Here is a 23,020-nt window from a genome sequence, read left to right as displayed (position 1 = left end):
TCATTAAATTTAATTTGGGTCCCAACAATTAGATTTTGGCTTAATTTTACCGAAGGCGAAAACATCAGGGCGAAATTTTTCGCCAGTGGATATTCACTAAAGAAACATTTCCCAACCTTTGTTTATATGAACTTTCTTCTTTATTTTCTTTGCTCTGTTTAGCCTCCGGAACCACCGTAAGGTATTACTTCAGAAGATGAATGAGGATGATATGTATGAATGTAAATGAAGTGCAGTCTTGTACAGTCACAGGTCGACCGTTCCTGAGATGTACGGTTATAATTAATTGAAACCCAACCCCCAAAGAATACCGGTATCCATGATCTAATATTTTAATCCGTATAAAAGTATTTTTTTTTAATCCTAGTAACTGCCTTTACTAGGATTTGAACCTCAGAACTCTCGACTTCGAAGTCAGCTGATTTGCGATGACGAGTTTACCACTAGAACCACTGAAAATAGAACCACTGGGTTCTATTTTATTTACACCAGTAGAATATGTCCTCAAAGTTCATTACATTTTTTGTGAATCACTCAGTGTATTATTATAAGGTTTAGTAAAATAAAATAAAGAGATTCAACAAAAATGTTTTGTTTATATATATACACACAAAGAGAGAGAGAGAGAGTGAGTGACGTAGAGGAATAGTGTTTTGTATAAGTAAAACCGTAGATTTTACGTTTTATATTTTACTTTTTTTTATTATATTAAAAATTTTTCACATTCATTGTTTTTATAACCGCCTTCAACAACAAAAAAATGAGATTTACCTAAGGTTGACCCGTACGAATTTTTAATATACCGAGTAATTAAAAAGGGCTTCACAATTTTAGAAATAATATAAAATTGTATATTTATCTAAAAATATATTTAGATAACTTACAAATTCGGTTGAAGTCGCATTTCATAGCAAAACACGTCAAGTTTAGACTCGCGCAGTTCATTAGTACCGAATTAGGCCACATTAGGCCACCAGCTCTGACATCCGTATTGGTAAAAATGGATACATTTATTGGTGCGGAACGCGCTCTCTATATATTTTGGTTTCACTATTTGCAGTCAGCGACTACATTTGAATGTAATTTTCGTAGAGAGTATGGTACAGAGCGCCCTAGTAAGCTAACCTAGTTTTTCTCGCACTAAATTTTCGTTGAGACAGGTTATTCTATTAAGTTACAAAAACATTAGGACACCCACGCGTCTCTGAAAGTGCTGTGCGACAACTCAGAGAAAGCTTTGCACGTAGTCCGAAGAAATCAATTCGACGTACGTCATGTATAACTGGCATTCCACAAACTACTGTTTTTTTTTCTATCATCTTTATTTACCCCGCCCCTCAGAGCCGGACCCGAAATTAAGCATAAACTCAGCTCTGAGGGGTGCCATTGCCTCAAACTACCTCGGTAGTTACCCTGGTCCGGCTAACGCCGGTCCAATGTCACCACCCGGGCAGCCGAGACTTGATCTTGAAACGCCATGCCTCTAACAGGGGAACTCCAAAGGAATCCCTTCTCCGGGAGACTCCGGTCTTTGAATGCCATGTCTCTAGCGAGAGGACCCCCGAAGAGGTCCCCTTGCCGACACTCCGGTCTTGATACCACGCTTCTAATGAGTAACCCCAAAAGGGATCCCCCACTGGGACTACAGTATTACATTCCCCTCCAGTGCCAATGCAATGGAGTCCCCGACCGTTCATCGATGTTGGGACGCTAGATTCTCCCACCCCTCCCAGACGGGACTGTCAATCGCAGGCACCACAAACTACAGTTTGGCGCGCGTTAAATAAACGATTGTACTTGAAGCCGTACAAACTAACCGTGATTCAACAGACTGCAGATGACGAAAGTGTTGGTCGGCTGCAGTTTTGTGTGGAAATAATGGATAGAATTGCAGACAATCTAATTTTGAGTCATGAGTGATCATTTCACATCAGGAACAAAGTTAACACCCATAACTACCAAATATGAGTAGCAACAACCCTTATAAAACTTAGGACATTCATGATAGCCCTAAGTTGAATTTTTTTTGTGCTCTAAGCAAACAAAGACTATACGCCCCGTTTATCTTCCAGGAGGCAACCGTAAATGTTATTTACGGTTGCTGCCTGGTTATTTTTGGACATGCTTCAAAATGTTCTAATTCCTCAGTTAGACGATGATGACTAAGATGGACGCTATTATTATCAGTAAGACGGGATATCACATCATTACCACCTAGAAGTCCAACATTTTCTTGATATTCGATTCCCAAATAAGTGGGTTGGTCGTTAAGGTCCAATTGCAGGACCACCTACCTCCCCAGATTTGACCCCGCTAGATTTTTTTTTGTGGAATTTCATTAATGATCGGGTTTATGTACCATCTTTGCTGATTTTGTTAAGCTAAGACTTCAAATTAACGCCGCAGCTGCAGGGTCACGCCCTATTTGATGGCTACAGTAAGGAATGAAATTGACTTCAGGTGAGATGTATGTCGCGTTACAAATGGAAGTTATATCAAACCGAAATGAATTTTGGGTGATAAACTTGATGTGTTTTTGTATGAAATTTAACCTAAACCTAATCTGTAAGTTATCTCAATAAACTGTTATGCTTTTAAAGTTTTGATATCTTTTTGAATCGCCCGGTATTTTTGTTTATTTGTGCTTTAGTTTTAGAATCATTTATGCATCGATGTCGTTGATTATTTTTCTCTTTTGTACAGAATATTTCACAGTTTGTCCCGTAATTAGATTTTTTTAGGAAATTTTAATAGAAAATTATGTTAAAAATTACATCGTCACGGAGATTACTCAAATATATATTTTCTTCGTAATCGTTAGTTAACATAATATGTTACAGTCAAAGTATTTCTTGCTAAAAGATTCAAGAAAATTAATCAGAAATCTTGAATTTAAAAATTACACATTCCTAAGACTAGTACGTCACTCTTGATTGGTTACTGACATGATTTATGGATGATTCTATTCTTTTTTTTATTTTTATCAAAACATAGATTTCTCCCATTTGCGTTTCTTGCCCACTCTTTTAATACAATTGGCATTTCTTGTAGGCCTATCCTTAATTTAAATAAAATAACGTATAAAAATTTTATTTAAAAAAAAAAGTAATTACTGTTCAATTTTTGGTCAAGTTCGCAGACACAACGTTGTTCGAGAAACCACAGTTTCCCCGACGGGCTAGGGTTTGTCAACAAATCAGCGAATGGTATTGTAAACAACATAACCCAAGGTTGTTTATTATTACAAATCTGACCTGTGTGAAAATCAGCTGTTTTGTCTGTCTATTCTCTTCGTGCCTTGGGTGTATTAACTTCGGTGCTGTGTACATTGTTTTTTTTTTTTTTTGTTATTAAATCGTCGGGTTATTAAATAGCTCTTTACAAGATTTAAGTTATCTAAAGACTTTATTTAATTTTTACTTACTGCTCGCGGATGTTTCTGTATTGTCGGATATAATATAAAATACTAAAATTAGATTATTTTTAAAGTAAAATGTTGTGTTCGGTAAGACTGGTCGTGCTATGTTTTTTGTGCTGTAAGTTAATTATGTGTTTGAATTCCTGTTCTTTTTTTTATTTTGTGCTTGTAATGTTTATTCAATTATTCTCAGTTAAGTCTTCTGTTCTTGTAGCATAAATGTTATTTACCGTATTGTTTTCCTTTATTATAGTTGATGCATAAACTCATCTTGCGTTTCTGGTATAATTATAACTTTAACTAACTTTAAATAATGTTGATGTACTGTTTTATTTTTATTTTTTTCTCTCTTTCGTAATCACTACCCAATCCAGACCATCAGATCCTCTCAGAACAATTACAAAATAAAAAAACCAGCAAAGAGTTGCTTATTAGTATATATATATATATATATATATATATATATATATTTAGAAGTAAATATGTAAAAATATTTATTTTGAAAAATTTATAAATATCTTTTATTTCTCTTAAACTACATACCTTATACTAATTCTCTATACAATCGCCACGTGAATTAAGACTTATCGTAGCGATACACCGGCTTCAATATATCCTCTTCGTATTTTTCTGCCGCCAGTTCATTTAGCCACTGATTAACAGCATTTTTAAGTTCGTCACCCGCGAATTGCTTACCGCTCAAAAATTCTTTCAATTTTCCAAACAAATGGTAATAAGAAGGAGCTAAGTCCGGACTATATGGTGAATACTCATAAATTTCCCATCCATATGTTCTCAGTAAATAACTTGTCGGACCCGCAACATTAGGATGTGGATTATCGTGCAGCAGGACGACGCCGTCGGTCGGCCGCCCAGGTCGCCGATTTTGAATGGCGCTCCGTAATTAACGTAGAGTTTCGCAGTAGGCTTCTGGATTTATAGTCGTTCCACGTGACATGAAATCAATTAGCAGTATGCCAAATCGATCCCAAAAGACTGTAGCTATCAGTTTGCATCCAAATGGTTGTGGTTTGATCGTTGTTGTTCTGGTTGGTGATTAAGGATAACACCATTCACTTGACTCCCGTTTTCTCTCTGGCGTGTAATACGAAATCCATGTTTCATCGCCGTTAACAATTAAATTAAGGAACTCGTCACCTTTCTCTGTGTAGCGCCTAAAAATTCAAAAGCAGTTCCCATTTTGATTTTTTTGTGACGTCCTGTTAAGATGTGCGCCACTCAACGTGCACAAACCTTTGTAAACCCTAAATGGTCATGAACAATGCGACTGATAACAGCTCTTGAAATATCAGGAAAAAGAAGGGCTAGGTCCGAATTCGTTGAGCGATGATCTTTTCTTATTTCATCATCGACGCGTTTCAACAAATCCTCGGTGATTATCAAGGGCCTCCCCGAACGTTCTTCATCGTGCATATTAATTCTATTATTTCTAAAACCTTTCACACTATTTCCGGGCGTTTCTTTCATTCATTACATTATCACCGAACACAGTAACCAACCGCCTATGAATTTCAGCCGGGTTAAAGTTTTGATAGTTTAAAAAATGTATGACTCCACATATTTCACAGTCGGCGGAAACATCGATTTTCCTAACCATTTTATAACGTAATAACTCACACGTAATCAAAAAATCAAAAATACTACAACACGACAACTTGTAGACAACAATGCAGTGTATACATTATTAGCGTGGCCATGAACGACGAGGTTCGCCAACCTTAAGGAGAAAAATTTCCCAGCGGTCTTTACTTTAGAGATATACCTTGTGTAAATATATATATATATTTATTTCATTAGAACCTATCCTTAGTTACAGCTTGCGAAAAGTTTCATTCTGATTACTGTTCCAAGTTAAATTATAACAGGTTTAATAAAGCAGGTAAAAGAAACATAAATCATCTCAAGGAACGTATCACCAATTCTGTTACAAGCATAAAAACAGCTATGTTATACGTGTTCTTCAACAGTAGAGGACACGTACAGAAACGTGTTTTCAAAACAATGGTAGTTTACGGATTTGAATCTTAGATAGTGGATACCATTGTTCTTTGGTGGTTGAGTTTCAGTTAACACATACCTCAAAGAATGTTCGACCTGAGACTGAACAAGACTACACTTCATTTAATTCATACATATCATCCTCTGAAGTAATACCTTTAAGGTGGTTTCGGAGGCTAAACAAAAAAAGAAAAAAAACAACGGTGGTTATATAGAGAATATTACATAAATAAACATGGTTTCCATAAAAAAAAAGGTTTATTTTTCTATAGAAATTTATGGAACACCCTAGAATGTTTTTAAAAACTAATTGCAAATCGTAAAAACTTAGAATATCGAAAACTCAATTTTTTAGGTTTGACGTACAATAATTCAGCTAAAATTGCCGGCAAACAAATAAAATCTTGTAGGTGTAATTTAATTTTAAGAATATTTAGTTAAGTAGCTTCAATTTAACGTAAAGTAATATTTAAAAAATTTAACTTATATTAAAAACAAAACAGACCGGAATACGACAAAAGATAATGTATTATAATTTATTTTTTATGTTCTATCCGATCTTAAGTTAGAATTTTTTAAATTCAAAAAATACACGGGGTGGAAATAAAATTCCAATAGTGTGTAATTCCCTGAAAATATACCGTTGTAGATTTTGTTAATTTATTTGTTTTTTATTAATATATTCCATCCTTGGATGTTGGAGTACGGAATTGAAATTTTGTAGCTTACGGAAAATGCCATCCTTCATTGGAATCGTACCCGGAACCTTTCAGATAAAAGATGAAACACTACATCTCTGCCATGGAAGTAGGACTTTTAAATTAAAAATTTTTTTTTTTAATGTGCGTGTTATGAGAGAGAGATAGAAAGTGAGCTTTCACTTGGTTGCGAATAATGAAATGGAAATGCGCAAATTAAATAAATTTTTAAAAAATGGTGAAAAATTAAAAAAAAAATAAAATGACAAATATCGTTAGTTACTTAATAATAAATTAATATCATTAGAATATCTTATCTTTATTATTTAAATACTAAAATTGATTTTATTTATTTTATAAATAAATTTAAAAAAGTACTTGACTGTACTTTTTAATATTCGTGGCCAATATTGTCTATATCTGTACAAAATCGTATGGTTTTTATCCCCTTCGCTAATACTATACCCTCTACAATAATATTGAGATTTATAAAACTGACTATGTGCTCAAATTGACAGCTATATTGCCCGTTAAATCTACCGCCCTCTTTCTCCTCCATTTTAAGCTACATAAAAAGCTTCCCCACCCATATATTCACTGTTGTCCTTCAAACTGCCCTATTTCTAATGTATTTTATCCTTTTTGTATTTTTCCTTTTAAAGGAGTCTAGATTTCAAGTGAATTTAATATTCTTTTTGTTTGAAAAGAAGATAATAATGGAAAAAAATATGTGATATGTTTAAAATTCGCCTTTTACATTCCATTAAAAAAATTCGTAATTTCTTCAAATAGATTTCAGACATAGTCATTATACAGCATTGATATCTAGCAACGGATTAGGTTTAACATCCAATGAATATTCATATATATTTCACGGCAAAAAAATTGAGATCTAGATCGATTTTAAATCATCTCATGAATAAAATATAATCATCTAATATCTGAAAACATGATGCTATGTTCAAAGTAATTTCATTAATACATCATTTTTTTAAAAATATTACTGCTTAGTAAATTGCGGTTAGAATGGCTCAGATGGTTAATCGTTTAGTTTTCTCGTATTTGGAAGCCCGGTCGAACCAGATAATATGTTAAAATTAATCGACACTATTCCCGGCTACCATTTTGTTGTTGAGTTTTAATTAATAACACAGCCCGGCCTGACAGGTCAATGGATGTAAAAAATTACAAAAATATTTCACTGCGTAAATAACAGATGCAGCCGCCTATCGGCTCCAAATCACTAAAGCTTCCTAAGGAATATCATTAATTCATTAAAAATTTGTATTATTGTTATTATTACTATGATTATTATAATTGCCTGGCTGGACGACCACGGGTTGTCTCTAGCCTTCGGCAAGACGAAGAGCGTGGTTCTAACGAATTTATTGACATCCTCCTCCCCATACCCTCGGGGATGAGATCGTCGAAGCCAAGCCGGCTGTGAAGTACCTCGGTATGATGATTGACCAAAAACTCAGCTTTGCTGAGCAGCTTTGGGGAACCACCGACAAAGCCGCGAGAGCCATAAGCGCTCTCAGCCGGCTCATAGCGAATGTCGGCAGACCGAAGGTTAGTAGACGGCGTCCACGGTGGATTCCGTTTTGTTATACGGAGCCGAAGTGTGGGGACCAGGTTATGATTCGAGAGAAACCGAAAGAGGTTAGCACAGGTGCATCGTACCGCGGCCTTGCGAGTCGCTTCCGCGTATCGGACGGTTTTCTGTTGGGTGCCGGCGTTATACTCATTGTTCTTTTGGCAAGGCAGCGTCAGGCGGAGGCGACGAGTAGGCGAAGACTGGGATATCATCGCCGAGGAGGAAAGTACTCGCATGTTCCTCGCTTGGCAAGAGACCTGAGACCAGAGGACGATGGACCGCAAGGCTTATCCCTCTGATCAGACCGTGGACAGAGCGGTGGCATGGAGAGACAGAGTACTACGTGACCCAGTTTTTAAAGGATCACGGATACTTTCGTGCTTATCTCTATGTCATAGGGAAAGCATCGTCCCACGACTGCCTCTACTGCCCTGGTGTACGGGATGACGCCGAGCGCACCTTTTTCAAATGTGCTTGGTGGTTGGCAGATCCAAGAACACTAGAGGCGGATCTCGAAGCACTGAGCCCTCACAACATGGTTGCGATGATGATGCTCCGAGACCTGAGCAGTGTGGGAGAGTGTGGCCCGATTCATTGTGAGCATTCTCAGGGCCAAGAAGGGCGACCTGGATAGTTCTGAACCTGTTGAAAATTAGATAGCAACCTTTTCAGGCTAGAACAGGAGAACTTGGTCTGAAGTGTTGTGTAAAACGGTTCCGGGTCGAGTCCTGGTAGGAAGAAGGCCGGTTTTAGTCGGTAATCTGCTGCTGACGGTTGGATAAGACCACCAGTGGGAGCCCGACATTTCGTGCGTAAATGCATTTCCACCTCCCTCCATAAAAAAAAAAGAAAAATTATTATTAAAAAGAAAATGAATTAAAGTAATTTTAGATCCGAATTTTTATTAAGTATTTTTCTAATTTCAATAACGGAATGGTAGGCTTTTCTTACACATTTTATTGGGAACATTCTGTATTCAAAATGCATTCAAAATTTTCATTTTTTTATAAAAAAAAAATGTATTTTTATTTTCATCATAGATACGTAAACGGAATTGGGTGCCAGAGTGTAGTTGAAAAATTAATAAATTGCATAAATGATTAATTTCGTTTTCTTTTAGACCATGATAGAACATTTTTCGAAGAAATTAGTATATTTGTTACAAAATATATTTTTTTAAATTTTGCTATTTTAACCGACTTAAATAAAAGTAGTAGATATCTAGTTTCCACCCATATTTAAATATTTTATTATTTTCAAAACTTATTTTCACAAAATTATCGAATTTTGGTTTTTCTTACTTTTTTCATTTTGTTCAGGAAGTTCCTCTGCTGTTCCCATAATTCCTTCCTTTTAAATTTTAAATTATAATGATTATATAGACAATTTTAAAGATGTTTTCGTTATTTCAATCTCATTGCTGTTATATCTTCACTACATATAGAGTGTTTCACGAAGAAATAAAAAGAATCTAAGGGCTTGTTCTACAAGTGAAAATAAAGAAAGAGTTTCTTGCAAACATAGATTGGGAGACTTCGTTTTCCAGTTGTAGTTTACGAAAACTTTTACCCAGATTTCTATCTCTGTGGTAGTAATATTAAGCTTTACAGACATTTTTGGAACTAAAAGTGAGTGGTAGATTGATAATTTTATAAGGTTTTTGACTCCAAAAACTTAAAAAAAAACAGGTCGCAGAACGGTCTCTCCAACACAATTTTTTAAGTATTTCAAATTTAATCCAGTTGATCAGTATAGTTTTTAAATATCAAGAAAAAACAGGACTACATGAGTACATACATCCTTTAGGAATCTTTCAGCGTTAAAATGTTGTTCTTTTGTTAGAGGAGGTCATGAAACGTCAACATCTGTAAAAATTCCGACAAAATCTGACTTAATTAGCATGTTTTCCCTTATACCGGATAACCCAAAAGCAACTTACAACCTCCCTCTAACTTTTTTTATAACTTGATTTAACTGGATGCTATTTGCGGCTGAGGGTTTACTTCAATAAAAGTATATTTCACATTTTTTGGCGGCGGAGGGGGTAGAAGTAACTCAAAAATATTTCAAATAAGACCGATGGTAATTTGATAAATTGTTTTAGAGTTCGACGAGACAAGAAAAATTATACAATTAAAACTAGATTTTGGTTGCTCAATCCAAAATGGCACCCAACAGTGTATTCGTTTCAGATAGATCTATCGTTGTACGCTCCCCTTTAATTTTTTTTTTTAATTTGGGGTATTCCGATTCTCTCTTTGGAAATCTTCTTCGATAAGAGAGGCTAACTCAGTAAGCTCCACTTTACAGTATTCAGCCTTCAAGAGGCAAAAGTTTTAAATGGAGCATATGGTCATTTGGTACGTTGTTTTAAAGTTTTTTGCAAGACAAGCCAAACGGTATTAAAAAAATTAAATTCTAACCATTTAAACCAAAATAGCGATCAAAAACGTGATTACATTAATTAAAAATTGAAAAAATTAATTATTAAAATTTTTCATAATTTCTTTTAATTAAACTTACTGCTTTGAATTTAACAATAATTAATTGGTTAATTTTTTAATATTAACATTTTTATTTCATAAGAAACTTTTAAGAAATTAATTTTTATTTCATAAGTTGGCAGTCAGTAGCTGTTCAAAAGTTAAACAAAAGTGTTATTTTTTAAAAATATATATTCATTGTTGATTTTGTAACAGCTGAATTTTGAAATTTAACTGCAAAAGTAAAAAACTGCTGAAAGTAAAAATAAATTAAGTAAAATTTATTTATTGGAACTTTTTCGTTCCTCCCCCTTCCAAATGTTTGCAAGTTTTTCACCTGGAAATAATTCAGAGTAGCAGGAAATATTGATTTTAACATTAAATAACCAGGTTTGGGAAATAACGCGATAACCCCTACACTAACAACCTCTTTTATACCGGCCATTTTAAATATTCTCCATATTAACATATTAAAAATATAAGAATTATCGCTTATAATTATAAAAACCAAAATTAACCTACGCTCGCTTTCCTCGCTAACCTCGACTAATTAACAGTAATGTTTTGATTATTTAAATAATAAATAAAGATGCTTCGGAAACAGAGATTCTAGTTGGACGAGCAAAATAGGGAGCCAATGTGGGTGAAACTTTTGTGAACATCATAAATTCGGACATGGAAGATGCCCAGGTTACTAAGCATATTCTGGATGAAATTTTGAACATAGAAGCTTTAGACTTTAGACCCATTCCCTGTGGGCATAATATTGGGCGCGTAAAGGACCTTTACAACTCATGTAAAGGAAACTTACAAAAAAAAGCTGAAAGACCGTTAAAAGTTTGTGCAGGCTGGTAGCAAACGTAACAGGTCTGCGTGCTTCTAAACGAAAACTTTTTGCGCACGTCGGGAACTCTGTACTCTTATACAGTGTCCCGGTCTGGAGAAGAGCTCTCAATGTCGATCGAAACAGACGTTGGATGGACGGTGTCCAGAGGCGGATGGCTCTCAGGGTAGCATCCACCTATACCTCAGTATCAACAGAGCCTGTATTGGTGGTTGTGGGGATCCCGCTTCTACAAAAATTAGCTAAGATGCGCACAAAAGTTGCAGAAGAGGTACAGAAAGGCACCGCACACATGCTCGGCGAATGGCACGCCAGATGGAATACACCTACCAAAGGGCGATGGACACATCACTTAATCAAGGTTATCGGACCGCAGGTTGGGAGGGAATTTGGGGAGCTAAATTTCTCGTTTACCCAGTTTCTGACCGGCCACGGAATGTTTAGAATTTACTTATACGGAAGAAGGAAAACCGACAACGACAACTGTCCTTACTGCGGATAATTAGACGCTCCCGAACAAGTCGCGTTTGTGTGTCACAGATGGGAAGATGGAGGGACTTGCGTGTGTGAGAACCGTGGGCCCAATCGACGCTGACAATATAATTCAGTCTATGCCCACTGGTGAGCAGGAATACGAAATGATAGGAGGTTTTATATCGAGAATACTGCAACAAAAGGAGGGGAAATAAGCGAGGGGTGATGGACAACCCTCTCTGGAGCCGCTATTCGTCCGTGCTACGGATGGGCAGCAGCCATGAAGCACGGGGACTCCAGACCCCCCGAGGTATTAAAGACCGTAGTCCTAGTGGGAAACCCTTTGCGGGCTTCCCCGTTTGAAGCAAAGGTACGAAAGACCGAAACCCGGCTGTTCGGGTGGTGATTACCGGGAATGGTATCGTTGGGCCCGGTGCGGCCACTTGTTCAGTTAGAGGTGAGGCACTTCTCGAGATTACGTAATACTTAAATGCGGGTCTAGTCTCGGGAGGAGAAAAAAGAAATTAAGAAAAGTAATTGCAATAATTACCGAAATTATTATTTAAATACTCAAAACATCACTGTTAATTAGTCAAAGTTAGCGATCGAAGCGAACGTAGGTTAAGTGTGGTTAGATTGTATTTATAAAATAAATAAATAAATATAAATGGTATAAAAATTATAATATAAACGGTTATATCGGGTTATTTCTCCAACCTGGTTATTGTTAATATCAGTATTTCCTGCTATTTTGAGTTATTTCGAGGTGAAAAACGTGCAAACCTTTGGAGTGGAGAATCGAAAATGTACCTCTTTTTTCTTGAACCTCTGATTAATTTATCCACAAAAAAATCACTTGATTTTTAAGTATGATTTTTAACCTACTATAATGAAAAAATAATTTTTAAGAAGAAAAGGTACGGAAGAGTTAAAACAGATCGGTATAAATTCAGTTAAATAGATGCATTAAATTGAAATAATAATTAAATCACTATTAGTAATTTATTTTCTGTATTTGTGAGTAAAACAAAAGGGAATTTTAACAAGTTAAAATTGCAATAAAGAGACTACGCAATATTGTTATTTGTAATATTGTTATTTTACTTATAAACTCTTGTCAATTAATACATTGTAATGCTAATTGAAGTCGCTGCAATTTGCAAAATATGTTAAAATAATAATTAATGTTAATCTCTTTGTTTACCTTATCGAAGCAAATACGGTAATGGAACCGTTGACAAAAACCATTACGAATCATAAATTTTCCAATTTACCAAACGCGACAGAATTTTAATCTGTTTAACAAGACTTTTATTGAATTGACGGAACAAATTTCAGAATATTCAGAATTAATTACAAAAGTAAAAATTCCGACTACTGTGGGGTCGGATACGAAACAGATTTTTATGAATGATATAATATCGGGTTATCTAATTAATAACAGATGTTATTTTGAATTCCGCAGTATTTTTCAACAATCACGCATACAGCTTTTATTTATTACAGGTGTTAGTTACAAACAATACAATTTATTTTTTAAAAGGACGAAGTGAAAATAGAAACATTTTCCAATAATGCAAAGAAATTCTTTTAAATCTTATATACATACAAAAATAGATGTTTGTTTGTCCCGTATGCGTTCCTATACCATTCTACCGATTGCGATGAAACCTTGGTGAGTTGTTGTGCGCAAGCCCGCGAAGATTTCTGAATTAGTTGCACCCGCTTTTGGTGGCGCTGGAGTCGAAATATTTCTAAAAATTGTATTTATGGTACGATTTGGCTAATATTCAGAATATATATATATATATATATATATATATTGGTTACGTGAAAAGAAATATATTTTTTTTAAATGGACCCGCTAGGTGGCGTTGGGGTCGAGATATTTACGAAACAAACAAATATACAAACAGACTTTCCTCTTCTATATATATAAAAGGCAATGTTCGTATGTGTGTCCGCTATAGGCTAAAAAACTACTGGACTGATTTACGCAGGAGTTTTTACAAAATGATTCGCATTGTCCGGAGAAGGCTTAAAGCTATTGAAATCCTCGATGTGACCAGTAGAAAGAAAGTTAAGGTATTTTGAACAGACTATTATGTTTAGAGAGTAGTTTTAATTAAATTCGATAAGTACTGCTGTTTTGATAATTGGATTTATTTACATTCTGACTTTTATAACGTGAAAGGTTAAATTTTGTGAAGTTCCATTACCTTTTGTTAGTTTCTTAATGTTCAGTGTTAATTGTGATTATTTTTCAGCCATATCTTTTATTGTTAAAAAGTTATTTTCCACAGACTACTGTGTTTAGAGAGTGGCTTGAATTACATCTGATAGGTAGTGCTATTGTTTTGCCAGTTGGATTAATTTACACTCTGACTTTCATAAAGTGAAAGATAAAATTTTCTGAACTTCCGTAATATTCAATTTTTTAAACTTTCAATTATGTTCATTTAATCTATCTATCTATATATATATATATCTTCTATATATATAAAAATGTTAAGTTCGTTTGTGTACGCATCAAAAACTCAAAATGTTCTGCACCGATTGAGCTCAAATTTTAGCACGATATATAAACCGCATCAAAGATTGTTATCATCTATTTTTAATAAATCTATGAATCTATTTTTAATTTTTACAGTTTTTTAATAAATAAGAGGCTAATAAATCAGATGGAAATGTAAAATCAGATGGAAATGTAAACAAAGCCTAACCAATCAGATCAATGCAAGATGGCCACTGTCAAACACAACGACCAATCACAAAGAGCCCGTATGGCCGTTGCCAATGTAAACAAGACACAACTGATTAAGTAACAAATTTCTTTGAATTATATTTAACAGCTAAAACATCTGTATTTTATTAAAAAAAAAAAAAACACCAAAACAAAAAGAAAAGCCACCAAGAAGGATGACTTACAGTAAATAAATTAAAACACCCAACTTTCTTATAGCCCAGATAGACAAAATTAAGGCAAACAAAAAAAGTCGAAATAACCAAATACACAGAAAATAATATCCCTACATAATGACCAAAAAATCCTTTTTTAGGTTAAATATTCACTTTTGTCTGAATTTACAGAAGGCATTTACATCGAAGCATTGATAAATATTAAAGACAAATTAATGCAAATAAAGTTCTTAGTCGATTGGGAATGCCAGCACCCACCCGAGCTGCGATTGCTTCATTTGATGTGGATTTACGCCGTGAACAGAGTTACAACATTGGTGATCTTCAGTCATATGTCCGATCAAACATTCCCAAATTAACGCGTGAACAGAAAGGCATTTATGATCGCATAATGCAAATGATAAATGACGAAGTTGGGGGGACCTTCTTCTTGGATGCGCCAGGAGGAACTGGGAAAATATTCCTCATTAGATTGATTCTAGCAACGGTTCGATCAAAAAATGACTTAGCATTAGCTCTTGCTTCGTCTGGAATAGCTGCGACATTGTTACCAGGTGGAAGGACTGCGCATTCAGCTCTGAAGTTGCCATTAAACATGCAAATCATCGAGACTCCCACGTGCAATATTTCCAAAGCATCCTGTATGGGAAAAGTATTACAAAAATGTAAACTCATTGTTTGGGATGAATGCACGATAGCACGTAAAAAATCGCTTAAAGCTCTTCATCGATCGTTACGAGATTTGCGTGGAAACGTTCAACCACTCGGGAATGCTTTGATATTGCTCGCAGGAGATTTTAGATTCTTTTAATTTTTTCTCCATTTTTGTTAGTCCGGAATTTCTATTTCTACTTTGTTTAGTTAATCACATTGTATGCTTTTAGTTTTTCTTTTTAGATAAAAAAAGGCTGAGAACACAGTTGTAGGATTTTCCCTCCAACTGTGGGTTGTTTCTTATGCACGACTTACACACACACACACACACACACACACACACACACACATATATATATATATATATATATATATATATATATGTGTGTGTGTAATTTAAAATATTTATCATGTAATTCAAATATAATATTTTTTTCATTTATTTAATACAATGATTCTAATTAAAGCGTGCACGCATACCGTATTTAATTCGCACTGATGTAGATACTAACGGCGACGGTCGGAACTAAATAAACTAATGTAATTTCACAACTTTCATAGAACAAATTTTGCTTTTACGGTCGGGAGACTGGTGTAACCGCGAGGCTTAACGCCCCAGGTACCGAGTCAACCGACAATCAAGTTCGAGACCCGCCTAGAACGAGTTACTTTTTAAAATTTTAAATATTATTAATTTATTTAATTCTACCGCTTACCTGTGACATCACAACATAGCAGTAGTTTAGAGCAATTTTTGGGGCGGGGTACGATTTTTCAAAAAATATTTTTTCAAATATTTTTATTTTTTAATCGTTAAAATATGTGCTTAAGAAAAATATGACCTTAATTAAGCGAAATTTCGAGATACTAAAGATGACCTTACTCAATAACCTCACTTTCTAGACCATTTAAGTAGAAATTTTAATGGCATTAATTCCCCATGTATAGAAATAATCTAACCAAGTTTGATAAAAATCGGTCCAGTAGTTCTGAATGTATATGGTGATTTACAGGCCGATACCAAACACACACACACACGTACATACGAACATTACATCTCGAAAATTTCCATCCGGTTTTTTGAGTTCCTTAGGCGTCAATATCCGGTGAAAACTGCTTATGCCCAAATTGGGCCGATTACAATGCTTTCCTTTATAAAAACCTATAGCGCTATCTAGACGGGAAAGTAAAAGGATAATTTACTTGGAGTTTTATTAGCGCTTACCCTTTAAATGTGGCCTATTAAAACCGATATTCTCTGTTGTTTTATTTTTATTATTTCTTTAACTTTCTGTTATAATATTTTGAAAAGCGTGTTTATAAATAACAAGTCATCTTTTATAGAATCAAATAATTTTCTTAAAATTTAATTTCTTTGTTTTGGATATATTTTAAATTGCCCTTGTTGATCATTATCAAACATTCTACAACGTACAACATTTCTGGGCAAATTACCATATTATAAGATTCTTTAATAATTCGAAATTTTATTATTATTTATAAAATTTTGAAGTTTTTACATTTGTTTTACGGTCAGTAAAACATGATCGAATCAAGTGATGAATTAAATTTCATAATCTACTAAAGACTATAATTATATGCGGCTAATAAATTTTTTATCGTTACGATATTCAATTGTTCATTTTATTATTTTATTATATATGCTGATTTTATTATCTTTTTCCAGTTCTTTACAAGAACGACCTTCTAAAAAGTTAACCGTCTGAGTTTGCGTCCTCCCCCTAACGTATTTTAGTTTGGTATTCTCTTCTACTAATAACAATTCAGAAAACTTACTGGAAGATTTTATCGCTTCTAATAAATGTTTATGCTAGATTTATATGCTTGGAAAGATTTATTAAGTTATCCAAACGTTGTAAATTCGTCTTTATGTTTGATGCGGTTTATTGTTTGAAAACAACCCTTCCGGAATATTCATCTCGTTCTCTGAACAACCACCCGACCGACTCTATTGTACCGATTCCATTTTTATTTACACAACCCAAATGCACTAACCCTCTTTTCAGTAAATCTACGTTTTGTTTTCTTTTATAGCTAACGCTTTGGCGAGGAAATGGCTTCGTATGTTATGCCCATTCATTTGGCGTCATTCCTTTTATTATCGTTACACAGCTTCTAATATATTCCACTTAGAAAAATATAATTATGTAAGAATTTTAAATGTTTTTAATATCATCGCATTTTGTTATAATAAATGTCTTTCTTTTTAACTACTTTTGTAAATTTACGTCATTTAAGTAAGTATCGATCCGTAGACAAAAGAAAAATAATTATTTTAAAGTAATTTGGGGAAATCATTTTCCAATATTGAAATTTCGATTTTTTTTTTTTTTTTTTTTTTTTTTTTATCTTCAGTCATTTGACTGGTTTGATGCAGCTCTCCAAGATTCCCTATCTAGTGCTAGTCGTTTCATTTCAGTATACCCTCTACATCCTACATCCCTAACAATTTGTTTTACATATTCCAAACGTTGCCTGCCTACACAATTTTTTCCTTCTACCTGTCCTTCCAATATTAAAGCGCCTTAGTATGTGGCCTATAAGTCTGTCTCTTCTTTTAACTATATTTTTCCAAATGATTCTTTCTTCATCTATTTGCCGCAATACCTCTTCATTTGTCACTTTATCCACCCATCTGATTTTTAACATTCTCCTATAGCACCGCATTTCAAAAGCTTCTAATCTTTTCTTCTCAAATACTCCGATCGTCCAAGTTTCACTTCCATATGAAGCGACACTCCAAACATATACTTTCAAAAATCTTTTCCTGACATTTAAATTAATTTTTGATGTAAACAAATTATATTTCTTACTAAAGGCTCGTTTCGCTTGTGCTATTCGGCATTTTATATCGCTCCTGCTTCGTCCATCTGTAGTAATTCTACTTCCCAAATAACAAAATACTTCTACCTCCGTAATCTTTTCTCCTCCTATTTTCACATTCAGCGGTCCATCTTTGTTATTTCTACTACATTTCATTACTTTTGTTTTCTTCTTGTTTATTTTCATGCGATAGTTCTTGCGTGACAAGAAGGGTGTGTAAAGTACTTGCCACTTAAAAAAAAATACAGTCCATTCCTAAATAAATTTGTTAAAAGCTATCAAAAGCGGAAAAAGGAGTAATTGGTCCGCAACTGTTATACATCCTTAAAGAGATTCGTCATTGGTTCAAAAAGAGTCTGATGTGGACCACATGACTTCCATGTACGCCTATTAAATTACATATTTTCTTTATATATTTTATTAAATTTTGATTAATATAAAATATAATTTAACTAATAAATCATAAATTAAAGCCTAATTCCGTTTGAAAAATATTAATAGAGTTCTAAATTTGTATTTCAGTATCATTAATTCCAATACTAACTGTTTAAACTTTATTATTGGATACAATTATAAAAATAACGCGAGATAAAAAAGTTACTACAAGGGCATTTTATCTCGTTTTTTACAACCCCAATTTTTTTTTTTTATTGATTATAACTCGAAAACGAAGGCATTTATCGGGAAATGGTTTCCGCCACTTTTCCCCCCGTAAAATCTTACAGTAATATCATGTATCACATGTCCATCTACTTATTTTTTTTAAAAATGTTTGATTCAATATGGCGGATCCAAGATGGGGGACAAAAATCTCAGTCACATCGTAGAGTAATTTTGTAACGATTTTGTAACTAATATAAATTTTTTAATTACTAATTTTGTAACAGAGAGAATTCGCACTTGTTTCTGCTTTCTAAAATTAATCAATTTTGAAATATGAAGCCGTTTGGATATAATATTACTCTGTATATACATTGTTGGATTCCATTTGAAATATAACAAAAAAATTCATGGTCTTTCATAATAAAAATATAAGGATTCTCAAAACTCCATACTATATATTTTTTTTTTCTTTTATATAGTGGGCGTGGACTACTGTAATCATTACTCCTTGTCACAAGCTACAACTTTCCCACTCTCTTTAAAATAAGCGATTAAGTAAAAATACCAGTCTTGTCAAGCAGATCAACTGGAAAACAAACTTGTCATAAAGAGATAAAATCCCAGAAGAACACAAGACAACAACGGTGTGTAAAGTACTTGCCACTTAAAAAAAATACAGTCCATTCCTAAATAAATTTGTTAAAGCTATCAAAAGCGGAAAAAGGATTAACTGGTCCGCAACTGTTAATACATCCTTAAAGAGATACATCATTGGTTCAAAAAGAATCTGATGTGGACACCACATAACTTCCATGTACGCCTATTAAATTACATATTTTCTTTATATATTTTATTACATTTTTTTCATATATTTTTATTTTTTATAAAATTATTATATATATAATTTTTTTTTTGTTATTATTGAATTATTTATTGTAATTTTTTTTTTCAATCAGAGATTAATAATTATTAATAAACCAAAATATTTAAATAAAAAAAATTTAAAGAAAAAAAGGAAATGAAGTCGCATTCGAACCGATGTGCCTTTCTTGTAACATCCAAATATTTCATTAATTAAAATTTTATTGGGCTATAACTTTTTTTTTTTAAGAAATGGAGGAACCCCATTTACGGGCGCCTAGACAATGTCGGGCTCGCTAACAGGTTCCGCCAGTTATAACCAAGGGCGTATGCATACCTGCGCACTACCGACTAAACCTCCACCCCTGGCTTCCCTCCTTCCTGAAACTGCTTATAAAAACATTTCATTAGAAGAAGGAGGAATCGCCCGCACACATAGTCATAACAAACCAACAGATGTCACACACCACACAAACAACACCACTAGAAACAACACATACAGCACGTTAAATACAAACACCGACAACATCGCACAAGAACCGTGCAGAAAACAGGACAAAGTTTCTAACATCCATCACACCCATGCGATACACACCCACACAGCAGTCAAGACAGAAATCTAAAATAGTCACACCACTTACCAGTGGCCACCATCAAACAAGTGCCCCCGGCCTCATCGCAACCAGGCGACCCCCACACGTACGGGATACCCCCTAGGCTCTCAGCCGAGAACCTGTCCGCCCCTGCGCCCTCCGGCGCCATTCTCCTTTGCGAGACTCCTCATATAAGAGCAGTTTCCTCATGACCGTATCTCCAAGTCATATTAAAGGCTTTTTTTAAATCAAAGACGGTTACGCAGTGTTTATTAGTCAAGAAACTATTTAATAGTACATTTTCTACATTAATCATCCGATCTGTAGTCGAACGAAACTTTCCATTCCTCATCTCATGGGGTGAAATTCTTTCTTCTTTTTCAAGCACCCACATGAGTCGATAATTTATTATACGCTCAAAAATCTTTCCTAATAAGTAAGACATATGAAACAGGTAAGATATGAGAAATAAAAAGTAAGAGAGATGGGACGGTATCTCCGCGCATCCAAAGGATTAGACCATTTTTAAAATAGGAGTTATAATCGCTTTATTCCATAATCGTGGATATCTAACAGAAATCCATATTTTATTAAAGAACTCTAGTATTATCTTCCTTGCAGTGACATCTAGCATTATGATCGTTTCGTATCGGTTATTGTCTAACCCAATATTCGCTATTTTATTCAGAACCTAATTGAATCTACAGTAAAATCTTCATTATAATTCAAATAATTCTGAATATGAAACGATACATAATTTTCAGATACAGCTTTGTTTTTTGTAAAATCATTGACATAATTTTTCGTCGCACTGACAGCTTCATAGTGACTCGCAAACTTCTCGGCTATGTCCAAAGGCGAATCAAGAAGCTTACTACTTTGTTTTTGCTTTTAATGTATCCAGAAAGATGAAACCATGCTTTATCTGAATAAAACACATACACTGTTTGCACTCGCAGTCTTAAGCAAATTTTCAACAACAAAAAAAACAATTATTTAGGGAACCCCCTTGTCAGATCAAGAACCAAAATTTAGTAGAATATAGAACATACGTTGACGAATATTTTCTCGAAGTTTCATGACTTTTTAGTTACCCGTTTTCGAAATATATAATAATTTTTTTAACTAATTAGGCTACTTATCCTCCTAACTCTAAGCCATATCGATTTAAAATTTCAGTACTGTAAACAACTCGTTTAATATTACCACCGTACCAAATTTCAAGTTCCTACGATGTCCCCGTAAAAAGTTGACATTTTTATAAAAAATATTTCTGACAGTTGAAACAGATTTTGTAATCGATCTGCATTTAGATAATATTCCAGTTGAATTTTGTCAATGGAAATCACAAATTAGTATTTCACAACAACTGGAATAAAATCTATGAATATAAAAAAATTGTTTTATTAAAATAAGACAGAAAATCTCAAATTTCATTCTGTTTATTCTTCCATTCACACTTTTAATTCGATTATTTTAAAGGGAAAAGGGAAATTGTAATTCTATTATTTACTACAGGCCTGTTATATTCATCCTCTTAACTACGCTCTGGTACGTATGATCAAAATTCCCTTTTCTTTTTATTTTACTTCTATAACATCCATAAAAACTCCCTTTCTCTAATTTATTTTTGGGGTGGATATACGAATTACATCGCATGAGTTGATTTTGATGGTTATTTTATTAACTACGAAGTCATAATAATAATAACAATAAATATTTAAATCATCTATCTATACATTTTTTAAGAGTTTTTAATTACTATTATTATTGGAATTTTAGGGATCGATTTTAATAATTAATTTTTATATAAATCTGTTTTCATATATAATTTTTTTTAAAACTTTTATTTTGCTTTATCTCATTTTTGTTAAATAAAATTAACAAATAATAAAACCAAGGATTTCTAATGACACAAACGGGCGGAACTAGTAATTCTAATTCATTTGCTATTTATGTATTCTATTTGAATTTAATTGATCATTAAATTTTAAATTAAATATAATCTATTAATGATCAACTTAAATAAACTTTTGAAAAAATTTACTTATATTTTTATACCACAATTGTGATTTTCAAATTGGCTTCACGTGTACATTTTTACTTTCCTGACGTCATAGCTCTAGCTAAAGCTTTGTTGCAAGAAGAAAGTATCATACAATCGGTCAAAAAATGAGGTGTGGGTTTTTTTTCATTTCTCGACGTTATCCCAGGAACCCCAAAAAACAAAAAGAGTGAGGGGTAATATTCATGCGTACTTATATAGGTATGTTCGTGTGTCGCCATGTTTAAAGCTTAATACTATACACCGGATAAACTGATTTTCATGAAATATAGAGACTCATGGATATGGGAAATCTTTAGGGAAAACCTATAGTCAATATCTGCAGGGGTTGTGGGAACTTTTTGAGAGTCAATTTTCTCAAAATGTTTCAAACTAATCCCACTTTATAAAGTTCAGTACATGCATCCATGCTTATCTCACCATTTTTTAAAAAACATTTGTTCCCAAATTTTCTCCCTTCCCTAAAAATCGATAATAGCTACCTTTTTATTTAATGAAAATTTATTAACAGTCTTTTTTTCTTTCTAAGTATAGTAACAGTGCAAGTGGACCATAAAAACACATTTTGGGGGCCATATTGAGGATGGGGGAGCTGATCACAATTTCAAACCATCGATTTTTTGAATTTTTAAAAGTTTATCCATGTATCATTGTTTTTCTATTATACAATGATAAACAACCAATGTCAGTAAAGCATAACAACTTTGTTGGCAGCTTTTTTCTTTTAAGAAAAGAATTTTTCATAGAAGAGAATTAAATAAAACAAGATACAATAAAGTAGTATAAATAAAAGTTCTATAAAAATTGTAGTAATATTGGGCCAATAATATTTGAAACTATTGATAATGGTTAAGATTATTAAACTGTTTATAGCATTTAACTAAGCATAGTAGTGCAACTGACTCAAAAACAATACTTTGGAGGCAATATTGCGGGTGGGAGCATCAA

The sequence above is a fragment of the Lycorma delicatula genome, chromosome 7, assembly GCF_047948215.1.
Source record: "Lycorma delicatula isolate Av1 chromosome 7, ASM4794821v1, whole genome shotgun sequence".
Lineage (NCBI taxonomy): Eukaryota > Metazoa > Arthropoda > Insecta > Hemiptera > Fulgoridae > Lycorma > Lycorma delicatula.
Note: the sequence above shows the minus strand (reverse complement) of the source record.